At 31.3% G+C, this 14,383-nt stretch overlaps 1 protein-coding gene across 2 annotated transcripts in view; it reads right to left on the bottom strand.

Annotated features, from left to right (window-relative positions):
• Window positions 1-6,593, bottom strand: part of LOC132924622 (proton-coupled amino acid transporter-like protein pathetic) — a 39,776-nt gene extending 33,183 nt beyond the window's left edge. The window contains exon 1 of one of the 2 annotated variants that reach the window (XM_060989034.1): window positions 6,019-6,593. The gene's annotated coding sequence lies outside the window, so the exon portion shown is untranslated. The remainder of the gene's footprint in view (window positions 1-6,018) is intronic. The other variant, XM_060989033.1, reaches the window with a different exon arrangement.
• Window positions 6,594-14,383: the final 7,790 nt, after the last annotated feature.

Below are 14,383 nucleotides of genomic sequence, written 5' to 3'. Positions count from 1 at the left end.
GAAATTGATTTTCCTACTGAGAACAAAAACATCGCTATCGAGATGGAAAACCATCATAATTTAGACATAATATTTTATGGTTAAAAAAAACCGATCTCATGCTATAAACAATATTCTTCTCCTCTCCTCATATTACGCGTATACGTATCCTATTATTGTGTTTACCGATATTATTATAATAATACAATCGCGTCACATCATTATTATAATATTTCAAAAAATAATAATGTATGTTTTACATAATTCATTATTGTACCTATTATATATATATATATTATGTACATAAGACAAATTGTTAAATAATAAGCAATTGCCGCTTATATTATATTGTTATATTTTTCATAATAATAAACGTCCGCACATTGTGTGCGATCGTGGTTCGCCCTCGCTACGGTACGTTTATTCGTTGTTTATATTATCATATTATTATTATTAGGTAGGTTATATGGTCGTTGTTTTTGTTTACACGCAGAATACCACTCAATACACGATGACGTTTTTATTTTTTTGTATTTACCATTATTATTTACGTTTTACTTTTAAAATTCGTTTTTTTTTTATTATTATTATAATAAAATCGGCGGCGGCGGCAACAATCACTTGTTTGGGCGCGAGCGAGGGCACGAGCGCTGCAGCTCGCGATCGCGATCGCTCGACCGCAACGGCGGTGCTTCGTTATAATATCGGCGTACATGCGATCGCGACCACGTCTTGCCAACGCCGGAGTGTTACCTATATACTCGATTCGGTTTCACCTTGGCCCGTCGGCGAGGACACCGTAGCCGGTCCCCGCCGACACCGCCATCGCCACCGCCAACAGCAGCCACGGCCAAGAAATCGTACGCCGCCGTATAATAATAATAATAATAATAATAATAAAAATAATAAAAAATATAATAATAATTTAATATATACATCATTATATTATTATTATTTAATATTATATGCCGCACGTATAGGTCGTAATGTGTGTGTGTGTGTGTGTGTGTGTGTGTGTGTGTGTGTGTGTGTGTGTGTAGATACATTATATTATAGTTACAATTTTATTACATTATAGTTGTGCGTGTACCTACCTATTACGCGACCATTATATTATTATTATACTTGTTACTATTATTACGATTAAAACCATTACGGCGACGATTATTATTACTATTATTATTATATTCTCGTTATCGGCGGCGGCGGCGGCGACAACGACGATAGTCGCCCTTCGATCGCGGCTGATGAAAAACCGCGAAATCTGAACAATAATTACGACGATAGTCGTAATAATTCATAATGATTGGAACTCGGTAGTCGGTGGTGTGGATATAATAACAATAATAATAATATCATGTAACGTCGATATTGGGCGCGCCTATATAATATAGTCGTGTGAATAGTATTTTTCGTACTTTCGCGCGTATGCACACTTATCGGCCGCGGTTTTCTTTCCTTACCTTTCCATACCTTAATATAATTATTATCATTACTGTCTACATTATATATTCTCGTACATAATAAGGAGTGTAGGGTGAAGGTACATGACGTGTGTGTGTGTGTGTGTGTGTGTGTGTGTGTGTGTGTGTGTGTGTGTGTGTGTGTGTGTGTGTGTGTGTGTGTGTGACGTGTGTGTATGTGAGAGAGTAAATAGTAGCTCGTAGGGAAATTTAATATCTTATAGGCCATAAGCGCATAAGCCCATAAGTTATATCTATATGTTATATTATGTGTATAGTAATAATCTCGCGTATACCTAACTCAAATATAGTCGTGTGTCGAAAATAATTGACGGTAAGAAACTGGTTCGCGAACGCATTACTATTTTGTATAATATATTTCACATAGAGGCGCGCGATTGACAACAAATTTGGTCGGTGATCTATTTTTCCATTTAATGATAGGTGTATATAATATCTACGACATTACAAATACACTCACAATAACGATAATTAATAATATACAAGAGTTTAATATGATAAAGTTGTAATAACATGTTATAAGTACCCATAACCCATAGCACATGTGGGTATTGGGTTGCGTTTGTGTGCAACAGTTATGCTGCAGCCTGTAGTAAAAGTATAATATATACATCAGGAATACACTGATTTCGATGTTGTAAAAACATGAGTTTGATGGCTTACGATTTAAAAACTGTCATTATACGTTGAAAAAATTATAAAATATTAAAATTATTTGATAATATTATATTATCTATACTTGTATATAAAAAAAAAATTATCTATATTCTATACTCTATACGTATTTTTTGTTAAGTTATTGTTATGCGCAGTATATTTGAACCAAGATAATAATAATATACAAATAATATAGATATATTATAGTTTTTTTTTTTCAAGGAATATTAATATGTAAAATTATAATGTATTTCGAAATTTTCGAAATTTTGACCGTCGAAAATACTATAATATATTATGTTGCATATGGACAGGTCATCAATATTCAGCGTGTGCATATAAGACACAATCACTACAGCCAGTACAGCCTCAACTTAATAGTAGTTTTCTCCGTATTATGACTGCTATATCTTTGTCGCCATCATTATTACATGGGTAGACATTAAAACGAGCTACGGCTTGTCCAAGTGGCAAGTGGCGACTATGAAACAGCAAAAACGCTGCAGTAGGCATATATAGTTTATTGTCGAATTTAAATATTCAAATGCATTTATGAGATTATACAGACGCCGCTATAATGTATCAATCGGACACTCATATAACGATTCCGGATTTCGAATAGTGGTATTTCTTGATTTCGTAGCGGTAAAGCTATTATGAAATTCAAAAAAAAAAATATGAGCGTCACACCAACACGCGCCTACCCGTTACAACGATAGTAGGTACGAAATGTTTACAAAAGTTGCACAATGCACGACTTTATATAGGCGTAGTGCGTACTATTATAATATTTTAATAACGTGTACGCGCCTATAATTTATTGTTGGTATTAAAAAATAACGATAATAAAAAAATTAAAAAAAAAATACAGGTCGAAGAACGTCGAAAATGGCCTAGTATTTACTATATTTACATCACACACGGCCGCGTGATGAATATACGACAAACACGTATGAAACAACAACTTTGACGAAAACTGCCTATCAATTTACATCACACGCACATAATAATGATAATGCACTATGTACGATTATGGTGGTGACCGGACAACAACACACAATTTCCAACGAAAATGGACAATTAATTTACATCATACGCATGCGAGTATTAAGACTATTCGATACGAAATCTATACACGAATAATAATAACGATTATAATGAACAATACAACATGTCGCACAAACATCACCATTAAACATAATGATGATTGACGATGACGATGATTACGATGATGACTACGGGCGTGAAATCATCCACTATTGGCTATTTGGCCTATACCGCACCATTATACCTAACATTCGTAATATTTTTAAGTCTTCTCAAATCGTACAACTCATGTATAATATCAATTATGTATATAGTAGGTACCAGTATGTATAATATTATATTATATACCTATGCAAATTATGTCGACAAGATATTATTTAAATACGAAATGTCACGAATAATGTAAGTATATTATTACCGGCCCGCTTATTGTATTTCGTCGCATAATTTACTTTCATCTAATATAATGCCCACGTTATTATCTTTCAAAACGCACGCATAGAAGCACACAATAATATGCTCGCACGTGCTAATCAAAACATTTCACGATTTTATACAACTTCTTGTAAATAACAAGACCACGGTTTTTTCCGTAAATCCTCTCGCGAAATCATTGATATTCAAAAAACAACTGGAATCAGGGCCAGAAATAAATATTACATTAAATTTCCGAGGGGACGTGAGATCGTGGTTATTGGTCAGTGAAACTGCGATGACTCAAATTCAATAAATTCCAACTGAATAAAATTGTCCTCACGGTGCTTGAAATATATAATTATTTTCACTATAATTCCATGTAATATCTTATTTTATGATTCTAAAATGATTCAAAAACCAATATACACACCGCACAAATATAATAGTTTTACTAATTAGATAAAAATAAGATGTATTAAATCATATAATTTGTATTATATATTGTTTTATCTAATCAAACCTAACCTTAATTAATAATTTCACTATTTTAATAAGTGTCTTGATCATATTAAAATAATTATAATAAAATACCTAAATCAATAACTTTATTAACTCGAATATACTGTATTTAATAAAATTTTAATTCAAACAAAAATTTATTTAGGCCACGTATAAAAATTTGTTTTAAATAAGTTATCAGATTAATAACTTTGTACAGGAATTTTTATTAGAAAGTTCTTTAAGTTACTTTAATTCAACTTCAAGAATTATAACAGATTATAAGCTCCAGTATTTATTTATTTAAGTATATTTTAATAAAACATCTTAGTTTAATTATTAATGTTTTAAAAGTAATTTTATTTATTGATGTTATGTATTGTTATTTATTTAGGTTCATTTAATAGTCACGCGTAGCATACGTGTATCTTTGTATACGTACGCAAAACATTGTTTAAGTTCATACGTGACACTTGACGATCGAAACACACGTGCGGAAGAAAATGCGCGACTGTATAACGGGCCTGCAAACTTTTTTTAATGTTCGCTAAATAATCTATAAAAAAACTAGGTACTTTATTTAAAAAATAATAATATTATGGTAAAGAAAAGTTTTTAAATAAAACGAAAATTATGTCATAATTGTTATAACTCTGTATAAATACAATAATTAGATACCTCTTGTTATAATTATCGTGTAACTACATAAAAATAATTTCAACCCAATGTGCGTTCTCCTTTATTAAAAGTTCTATTCCGTAGTTGTTCACATATTCAATTAAAAAATAATATTTTATCTTATCATTGGTTCAAAATCATCAGTATTTGATCAGCACAACTATTAAAAGATGGTATTTTCAATGTATTTTCCTCTCTAGACCTAACACGAAAAGAACTGAAAGAATCGGTTTTAGACTGAAAGCAGATCAGAGTCCATCATAATTTCTTTTATGAACTGAAATTGAAATATATATGTGTAGTTCTTTTAGGTTCCAAATTCCAATAGATATTCTTCGATTTATTTACACTGAATAATAGTAATAACTAAAATATAGTATAAAAGTCTAAAATTTCAATAATGAAAATATTATTATTGAATATTAATTGTATCGTATTATTATGTGTCCTACAGATTTGTAATGATAAATATAAACTAAAATGAATCGATAATAAATCCGATATTATATTATTGGATTAAAATAGATATAGATTGCAGATACTAATCGGAGATGGAAAAAATTATAATATACCTATAATAATTTATTATTTCCAAAAGTAAAAACAATTTGTAGGTTATATAGTATTAGAGTCGTCATCTGTTTTGTGCTAGTATTCAGTAACAATAATGAGTAATGTATATAGTTATAACTTATAACATATAATATATTGTTACCAAAATCTTAATATTTCAACATTAAATGAGGGTTATCCAAGTGGTGATTGTATTTAAAATTCTTAAATTTCGAATCGAATAGCATAACGAGACTACTATAAAATAAATGTTCACATCTGTATAATGTAATAGATAGAACAATATTATTTTTAATTAAAGAGATAATAATATTATTAATATTATACCATTGATACCTAACCTAACATCTGAAAGACAGTAGACTAAAAATAGCAGTCATTAATTCAAATTAATTAAAAAGTCAATTTTGTTTAACAAATTAAATACCTACTCGATTTAAAAAATAATATAAAATAAAGTAATTGAAAGCATAAAAAATTAAATTTCATGTTTTTGAGAACCCGTAAAACCCAAACCAACATTTTTTTTTTCAACCGAACCGAAACGAAACCGTTAAAATAATAAACGATGGCTTGTACACATGACACATTATATAATATTATATACCGATAATGATGACAATTCGCGCAGAAGCTGTATAATAATAATAAGATAAAATTAAAACACACAATGCGTAATAGGTACCTTGAGCTGACGGTGCAGGCGATTTTGCGCCAGGTTCCACGACTATTCGCCTCAATCGTCACTGTGCAGTCGGTGCTCTCGTCTCGGGCGCCTGATGCTTTCGCTACGAGCACGCCGTGTACCGCTCGTATGGTATATCTGTACAGCGGCTGCTGCTGCTGCTTCCGCAATGCGTAAACGCACCGCCGTCGTCGTCTTCCGTTACGCTCAAACTAGTCGTGCGCAGCGCTATTGATCATTCTTTGCAGTCAGTGCAATAATATAATATTGTGATGGTAGATCGGAGTGCATCTAATGCTACAACGGTCGGGTATATGAAATGCGTGCAAGACGAGATGCGTGCTGATACAATAGCGACGAGATGCAGCGGCGGAGATCGAGAATTTCGCGCTGGACAGCTGCATATGTGGTGCTGGGAGTATTGATGGTGTTGGCGCAATGACTGCTGCGACTGCAATGCGATTGCTACTATATAGTGTGCGGGACCGGATAAATGAATGATCGACGAAAACAGAATATAATATAGAGCTAGATATGATCTATACGTGTACGAGCGGTGACGGCGGCGAATCGGCGAGTCGGAAGGACTTTCGTCAGCGGCGACTACTGTTGTGGATGCGATGATGGAGGTGGTGCTGGTGGCGGCGGTGGAGGTGGCGGTCGCCGATGACCGTGGTGGCGGCCGGTCACTATATAATAATTTAATATCACATATATATAACAACATGTATATATGATATATATATATATATATATTAAGTCACCATATATACACAATAGCTAGGTATATTGCATATAGGCACACACTGCAGGTATCACTGTGTTATTATACCTACGCGATTATTACGAGAACTAAAATATACGATATAGTGTTGTAGAGCTAACGCCCGCGCAAATCATTATTAAAGTTACCAACGTATTATAATCGGCAGCACACTCGACCTATAACGATCTTTGTATAATATTATTATTATTATTATTATTATTATCATAACAACTTTGACTAAGTATATTGCCCAATTATATTTAGGCACGACGGTGGCGGTGATATCGATCAATATTAATTGATCGAGTGAGGGCCACCTATATATAGGTACGTTGCGCACATACGTGAGTACTCGCATACTATCATTACTCGTGTCCATGTACACACGCATATAGGCTATAGTGTAATGTATAGTGTGTACATACGTACGTGATCATTGTGTGAGCGCGCGCGTGGTACTAAACACTGCATATTATTGTACGCCTACCATCGACGACGATAAGAAATGGCACATTATTACATTAAAATGAATTAGCACGTGCGATAAACCTGTACCAATTGACCCAGTGTTTTATTGTATTCAATTATCGCACGGTACTGTACCGGGCGAATTGCCGTACACGCATGTATAATAGAGAAACCAGAAAGTGATAACAACGGAGCCGCTTTGATTTGCCGCCAGTTTAAATCTACATTATACGGTTTATATCGTCGTGCAGTCGTTTGAATAGTTCGATATGTATACTTTAAGCAGTTTAAGGTATTATATAACAACATTATTATGTAAATCTCAGAATAATCCGATGCAGGTAAAATAAAAAACAAAGTACATATACGACGACGACTTCTAAAATGTAAAAAGACATTATAATTACATAATGACAATTTTATTACTGTGTCTCGCGGCTAACAGTGAAATTTATCGGTAACGGTATAGTCTTTAAAAAGGTCAGCTAGTCACAATAATATTAAAATGATAACATCGTAAATTATATATAGTAACTAAAATGAGTCTCGTGTATATATAGGGCAGATGACATATTATATAGTCAAGATAGTCGCAAAATATAGACACTTATAAAAATCCTAAAATATATTATTTAAATATACATTAAAAATTATTTTGATAAATAAATAGCATCTAAAATAAGAACGATTACGTTAAATATATCACATAGACAATACTTAAGTCGATGTATGAGTGTACACTCAAATACCTACTCAATCAACCCGCAGCCACTTCGGCAGTGCGTGAAAGCTTTCAAGTAAACAAATAGTATCGTTTTAATAAATACTATAAAAAATACACAAAATAGTCCAAAGAAAAAACAATAAATGGACTAAAAACTAAAAATTAAAAAATGCCTAAATATACAAAACAAAAATAGTAAACATAATATTATTTTCTTTTGTCGAAACATGAAATAAATTGTCTATGTATAGCTGGCCTTTTTTTACAAAGCGATTGCGCTACAAACCAAATATGTAAATGTTAAGACGTTCTCTACCCATTGTCAGATATAGCAACACTATACTAGTTTCATCCTTTTTTTTTTTTAAAAATTAAATTAAAATTTTTAATTTTATAAGGAATTTATTCAAATTCTGATTTCTGGAGCTTTTAAATATAACTATTTAAAACCATATTTTTTTGAAAATATCTATGTTGCCTAATTGATTAGCTTAATGAAACCTAATTCAAAATTTAATCGAGTAATTTTTTAGCTATTAAAATATTCTTACTATAAAGTATAAGAATATAATATTACTTGCAAATGGTTGGTTTTAAAATATAAAATAGGTGTAATGTCGGATTTAGTATTTGTTATACTTGAACAATTTAAAAAAATTATAAATGTTTACTAAAATTTTAAAACCATTTTTGATCTAAGTATATTTCAAACCATTATTATCACGGATCTATTATCCTAAGTACACAAAGTTAAATAACTCAAAAACTAATCATTCGAATTTTGATTTTGATACATACAAATTTTCAGAAAAATTATCCACTAAATAGTTTATAGTATAAAAGGAAAGAGGACTCTTATTTGAAAAATAGGACATTTCTTAAATAGTACAAAAGATCTGAATACTTTAATATGTTGGAAAAATTGGGATGATCATGCTTGGTGAATCACCTTGCGTGTATTATTACATATTAATATCATGCCTTATGCAGTAATGCGTTATATCGATATATTAAGCTCCGGGGAAACTTTTAACATCAAATTGTATAAAACCTCGTATAGATTATTATGTATTATGTAAGGTAACTATAATTTATAGCAGAAATCATTTTATCATTATGACTAATACAGTGATTCTGAATCCATTAGACTATATTCCGATAACCCTAAGACAGAGGACTTCTATAGTAGTTCAAGTAGTTGTATACTTGTTTTGGGCAATCGTAAAAAAAGACCTGCTTTACAATCAAATTTGTTTCGTATAACGATGACAAAGCCAAATAATGTATATAATATTATGTTGCTAATTTTTTTGACTCTTTTACTGTTATTACTAATAATCACCCTTTATGAAGTAAAAAAAAATCTCAAGAGTTTTAAAATATGGTCTTTAAAATAATATTATTTAAAAATTCCAAAAACCGATTTTAAACAACTGCATTAAATCGAATAAGAAGAAATAACATAAAAGGAGTGATCATGTGTGTTTGGCACATCACCTTATCTAATACGATAATATAGAATTATTGTGAGTCACATATTAATATAAATACGTCTCTTGCAGCAAATCCGCATAGCATTACAGTCGCACTGCAACACCGGTGGCGTGTAAAATCCGTTCGCGCGCCGGCTGCAGGTTGTAGACATCGCGGGTGTGGTGACCGCAGGCCGGCGGGCGGCCGAAAGTCTACCGGACACGCAGTGCCCGGCCATCACAGTGGCCGCTCGCGATGACCGTCAAAACAGTGCAACGGTCGTTCGCCGGCCGCGGGCACTTTCGCCACCGCACGCCGGCGAAGCGTCCCTGATCTACGCGCGGTCACTCCGCGGAGAGTAAATTATGAACGTATATATATAGTATAATGTATAATAATAACTATACATACAACGTGTACGTGCGATATCGTTAAAATATCGCGGTGACTGCATGTGGGTGCGGCGGGCGGCCCCGCGAGTCGTATTTTTGCACGCTGTCCGCGATCCGATCGCATTTCGGCCGGTCGCGGGACGTTTTTATCTCCATCATATAATAATAATAATAATAATAATAGTAATAAAAATAATTCGTTATTTATTTCCGCCCGTCCGTTCGCTCGTCCGCCCGCCCAGTGCAAGTTTAACGAGCACCGGTGTATAGTAATAATAATAAATAGAGAAAAAAAATCGCGCGCGCAACATTCGCCAATTACCGCGGCGGTGGCTGTAATTACACACACACACACACACCGGTCGTTTTTTTTCGCGGTAAACGACGCGGCGGCGACGTTTAGCATTGACCCCGTCGCGCCGTGGTCGTCGTACCCTGTGCGCCGGAAACACGTCGACTTCACGGTCGCCACCGCCGCTGCCTCCGTCGTAATTTTTGCAATTTTTGCCGTTCGCATAATAATATGATTATATTATTTATTGTATCGCGGAGACGCGTGTGGTTCAATACGACCAGGGCCGGATTTCGGTATATGTGAGATGGCCTTTGAGCGGAATACTATATTGTTGGGGCCCCCAAATAAAATATCTACAGGACAATGCATTTTTTGATTACCTATTAAATAATGATTAATATTTTCCTCTACTTTTTCAACGTTGTACAATGGTAAACTTATTATTGAATTTTCACGATAATTCATCATAAGAACCGTCGAATCGGGTAAGTAATATCATAATGTTACAAAGTTGCGTTATAAAAATAGAAATTTCCTAAACAATGTATTGTGGACTTAAATAAATAATAGAAATATAAGTTTTAAGTAGTTGGGTGATGATCAAAATTAAATGCCTGGAAGTTTTCTTGATTCAATTTTCACAACTCAATTAAGACAACACAAAAATCTTTCTCGTTTGGATACTAGACATCGCCGCTCATTTATTTGAATGGTATAATTAGTAATCACTTTATATACGGCCCATCCTGATCCTCTTTACGATTAGATAAAAGTGTACATATCAGAATGCGGACACTTTGTGCTATTAAAAAATATAGTAAAAAGAATATTATATTATATTATATAAACACATCTGAAGTCATGATAAACTTTTAACTATACTAAAATTTTTCTATGATTTCAACTAAATCGAAACTAAAACATGTCTATTGTCTACAATAGTTTTGACTATATTATATATCGATCACATTGTACTATTTATCATGTTTATGTTTTGAACATTTTTATTTGAATATTGTACTTAACAACATTTTTAATTGTATATTTTTAATATTATTTGTCATAATTGCGTGTATTATTAGATATCAAACAATGTTTAAATCTCATAGTACTTAATAACATTTTTAATACAATTTATCATGGCTTGTATTACTTTATAGGTATGTAATAAGTACACTGTATAAGACACATTTATATGTGTATATAATATAGTGTACAGTGTCCACATTCTGAAATGTTCATTTTTACACGATTGTACAAACTGTTCTAGAACCATTTGAATGCGTATAAGTATATTAAATACATTAATACAGTAATAATTAATATGTAAAATATAAAAATAAATCTTGTTTTTTTTCTACGAAAACTTAATTTCAGTAATTTGATTTCCATATTATATAATTTTTTTTTTTTACTATTTGTTAATTTAAATTGATTACTTTTTCATGCTTATCTATTATTAAATATATACAAAACTTTGGAGCCTTCGGCGGCTACTCATTCAACCCTCTCCTAAATACTGCCCTATATATAACAATTAACAACCAATGGCCGTACCAGGAATACGCAATATTATTTTTATATAAATAATATATTTACCAGAAACAATGCTCATCGGCTGTTATTAAAATATTCTTATTATTTTATTAATCGGGCTTACATTGTACAGTAAAATAAACAATAATTATATTCTCGTTTATTCGCTCGCACGAGGGGTTTAGCATGTGCCGCCAGTCACCTTGACAAGGACGCTGCTGCTGCACGACTGCAGTACTCGTGAACGTCACGCAAAAATAATATATATTTTATGATGATTTATTAAATTCCACGTTTTTTGCAGATAGTTTAATATAGTGTTTGAATTATCGTCTCGCGTAATCTGTGCCGTTCATATCGTCGTCGTTACAATAATAATGCATTAGGTACATATATTATTATTATTGCAGCACTATACGGATTATTTTTTAATAATTATTATAATATTGTTATATAATATGTGTAATGCACTCAATTACATCGCCGCCGACGCTGAGTAAATAATATAGCTGTATAATATAATAATAATCGGTCGTCACCGATAATTATTATTTATTATATAATATAATATAATATTATTATTTTTAATATTGCCTCTGTCGCCCCCGCCGCAGACATCGCCGCGTAAACGGTGTAGTGTGGATGGTGATCAAGGGGGTAAGCGACGGTCACGTGACCTACATACTTATAATGAGCGTACAAATCGACTAGGGCAATTAACAATAATTGCGATGTGATTATATTGAGACAGTTAAGTATATGGATAATGGAAAAAAAAGTAAATATTAATAATAATAATCTGTCCGTAGTTATTACTTAGTTGTTAGTTATTAATTATTAATTATTATATTATTGTATACGCAGTACTATACGCCTTGTATACAATCGTACGGATATTTCAGTTCGGCGCAAAACGTAGTTAGATACGACTACTGTTTTATCCTGGATTTCACGACATTGTATGATTTTGCGATTTTTATGTACGATATACACAATGATATAATATAATGTTTTGAAATACTTTATAGGTTCTCCTACCTACATAAAACAGTCACTATATTATATATAATATGATTGTCACACAAAATACCGACGTATCATCGTATGAATTAATTATCGTTCATGATCATGAATAATTCACGGGAGTTTTACTGTACAGGAAAAAATATTTTTACTCAATAAATATTAGGTGTATTCCATAAATACTAAACGAATGCCATTTGAACATTTACGTATTATGACTTATAAATTACCGGGAAACAATTATTCTGAGTGAAGAATATTTTTTACCAAAACATAGTATTAAATAAGTTAGATTATCAATTATTGTCATAATATTATACAGTTTATATGTTATTGTCATAAATGTATATTAATTCGTATTGAACGGTTTAGATAGTTTTAACGGAATAGGATTGTGATTTAAATAGTTTAAACTATAGATCAGCGGTTTTCAACCTTTTTAGGTCCACGGCTCCTTTTGATTTTGGAATCAAATAAACGGATCCCATACGAACAATGATAATAATAAAAAAAAATGTTTACAATTTTATTTTTAGCTTATACTACGGACGCGGCTCCTTTGATAATAACGTATAGATAATATAATATAGAAAATTTATATTTTAAATGTGTTATTGTGGTATAGAAATTGTAGTAAGTAGGTAATATAAATGAATATAAATTATATTAAAATAAAATGCTTATAAATTATGTCTAATTCTAACTTCAAACACTAATATATTTATATTAATGGGCAAATGGGCGAAGGTCTATAAAACAATTTAAAATTTAAATAACATAATGTATAAGTTTAAACATGATAGTAATTCAATAATAATAAGTCAGAGCTTGCGCTAACGTGCAGTTGTGCATAAAATGTGCGTAGTTCTAAATTGAAATGTGTAGTTCTAATTTAAATGTTGTGCAGTTCATAAAAAATAATATGTTTTTAATTTTTAATAATTAATTCTATATATCTATGAGCTTATAACATAGATTATATAATTTGACATTATTTTGTTTTCCGAATTTATTAGAAATTATGATTGAAACATTGATAATTTATCTATGAATATCAAGAGATTAAATCGACGATCTTTAAGATAAATCGTGGTTATGAACATTGCGTTATACCGCCAAATATTGTGATTATGCTCAAATTAATAACCATCACCATATAGAAAATAGTGTTATTGATGAATAGGTTGTCATAAAAAAGAAAAAAACATTTTAAAATTAGATTAATATTAATTGTTGTTAATCAAAATATATAATTTAAGGAATTTTGTTATTTAAACTGACAATATTTATACATTATGATGTTTAATATATTACATAATATTTTATGATAATATGTCATATGTCAGTATGTGTTATGTATTATACGCGAGTGAAGCGAGCATCAAATTGTTTCACTTTTGAAAAACAAACAGGTTGTGTAGCTCTAATATTTCTTTAGCGCAAGCTCTGTAATAAGTTGTAGCTAAGATAGAACAAATATAATACAAGTAGTAACAATAATTTATAATATTAAAAGTTATGATAAATGGTACTCATTGAAAAAATTATGATCATAATAAGTATATTATTGATATTATTAAATTGCTTTAAGTACAAATTATGAATAAACGTTATACTAAATATTCAACCATCTATTGTGCTTATTGTAAAAAAATTTTATACAGATTGTACAAAAAAAAAAAATTATT

Source organism: Rhopalosiphum padi, chromosome 3, assembly GCF_020882245.1.
Source record: "Rhopalosiphum padi isolate XX-2018 chromosome 3, ASM2088224v1, whole genome shotgun sequence".
NCBI classification, from domain to species: Eukaryota; Metazoa; Arthropoda; class Insecta; order Hemiptera; family Aphididae; genus Rhopalosiphum; species Rhopalosiphum padi.
This window is presented reverse-complemented; position numbering and strand designations above follow the sequence as displayed.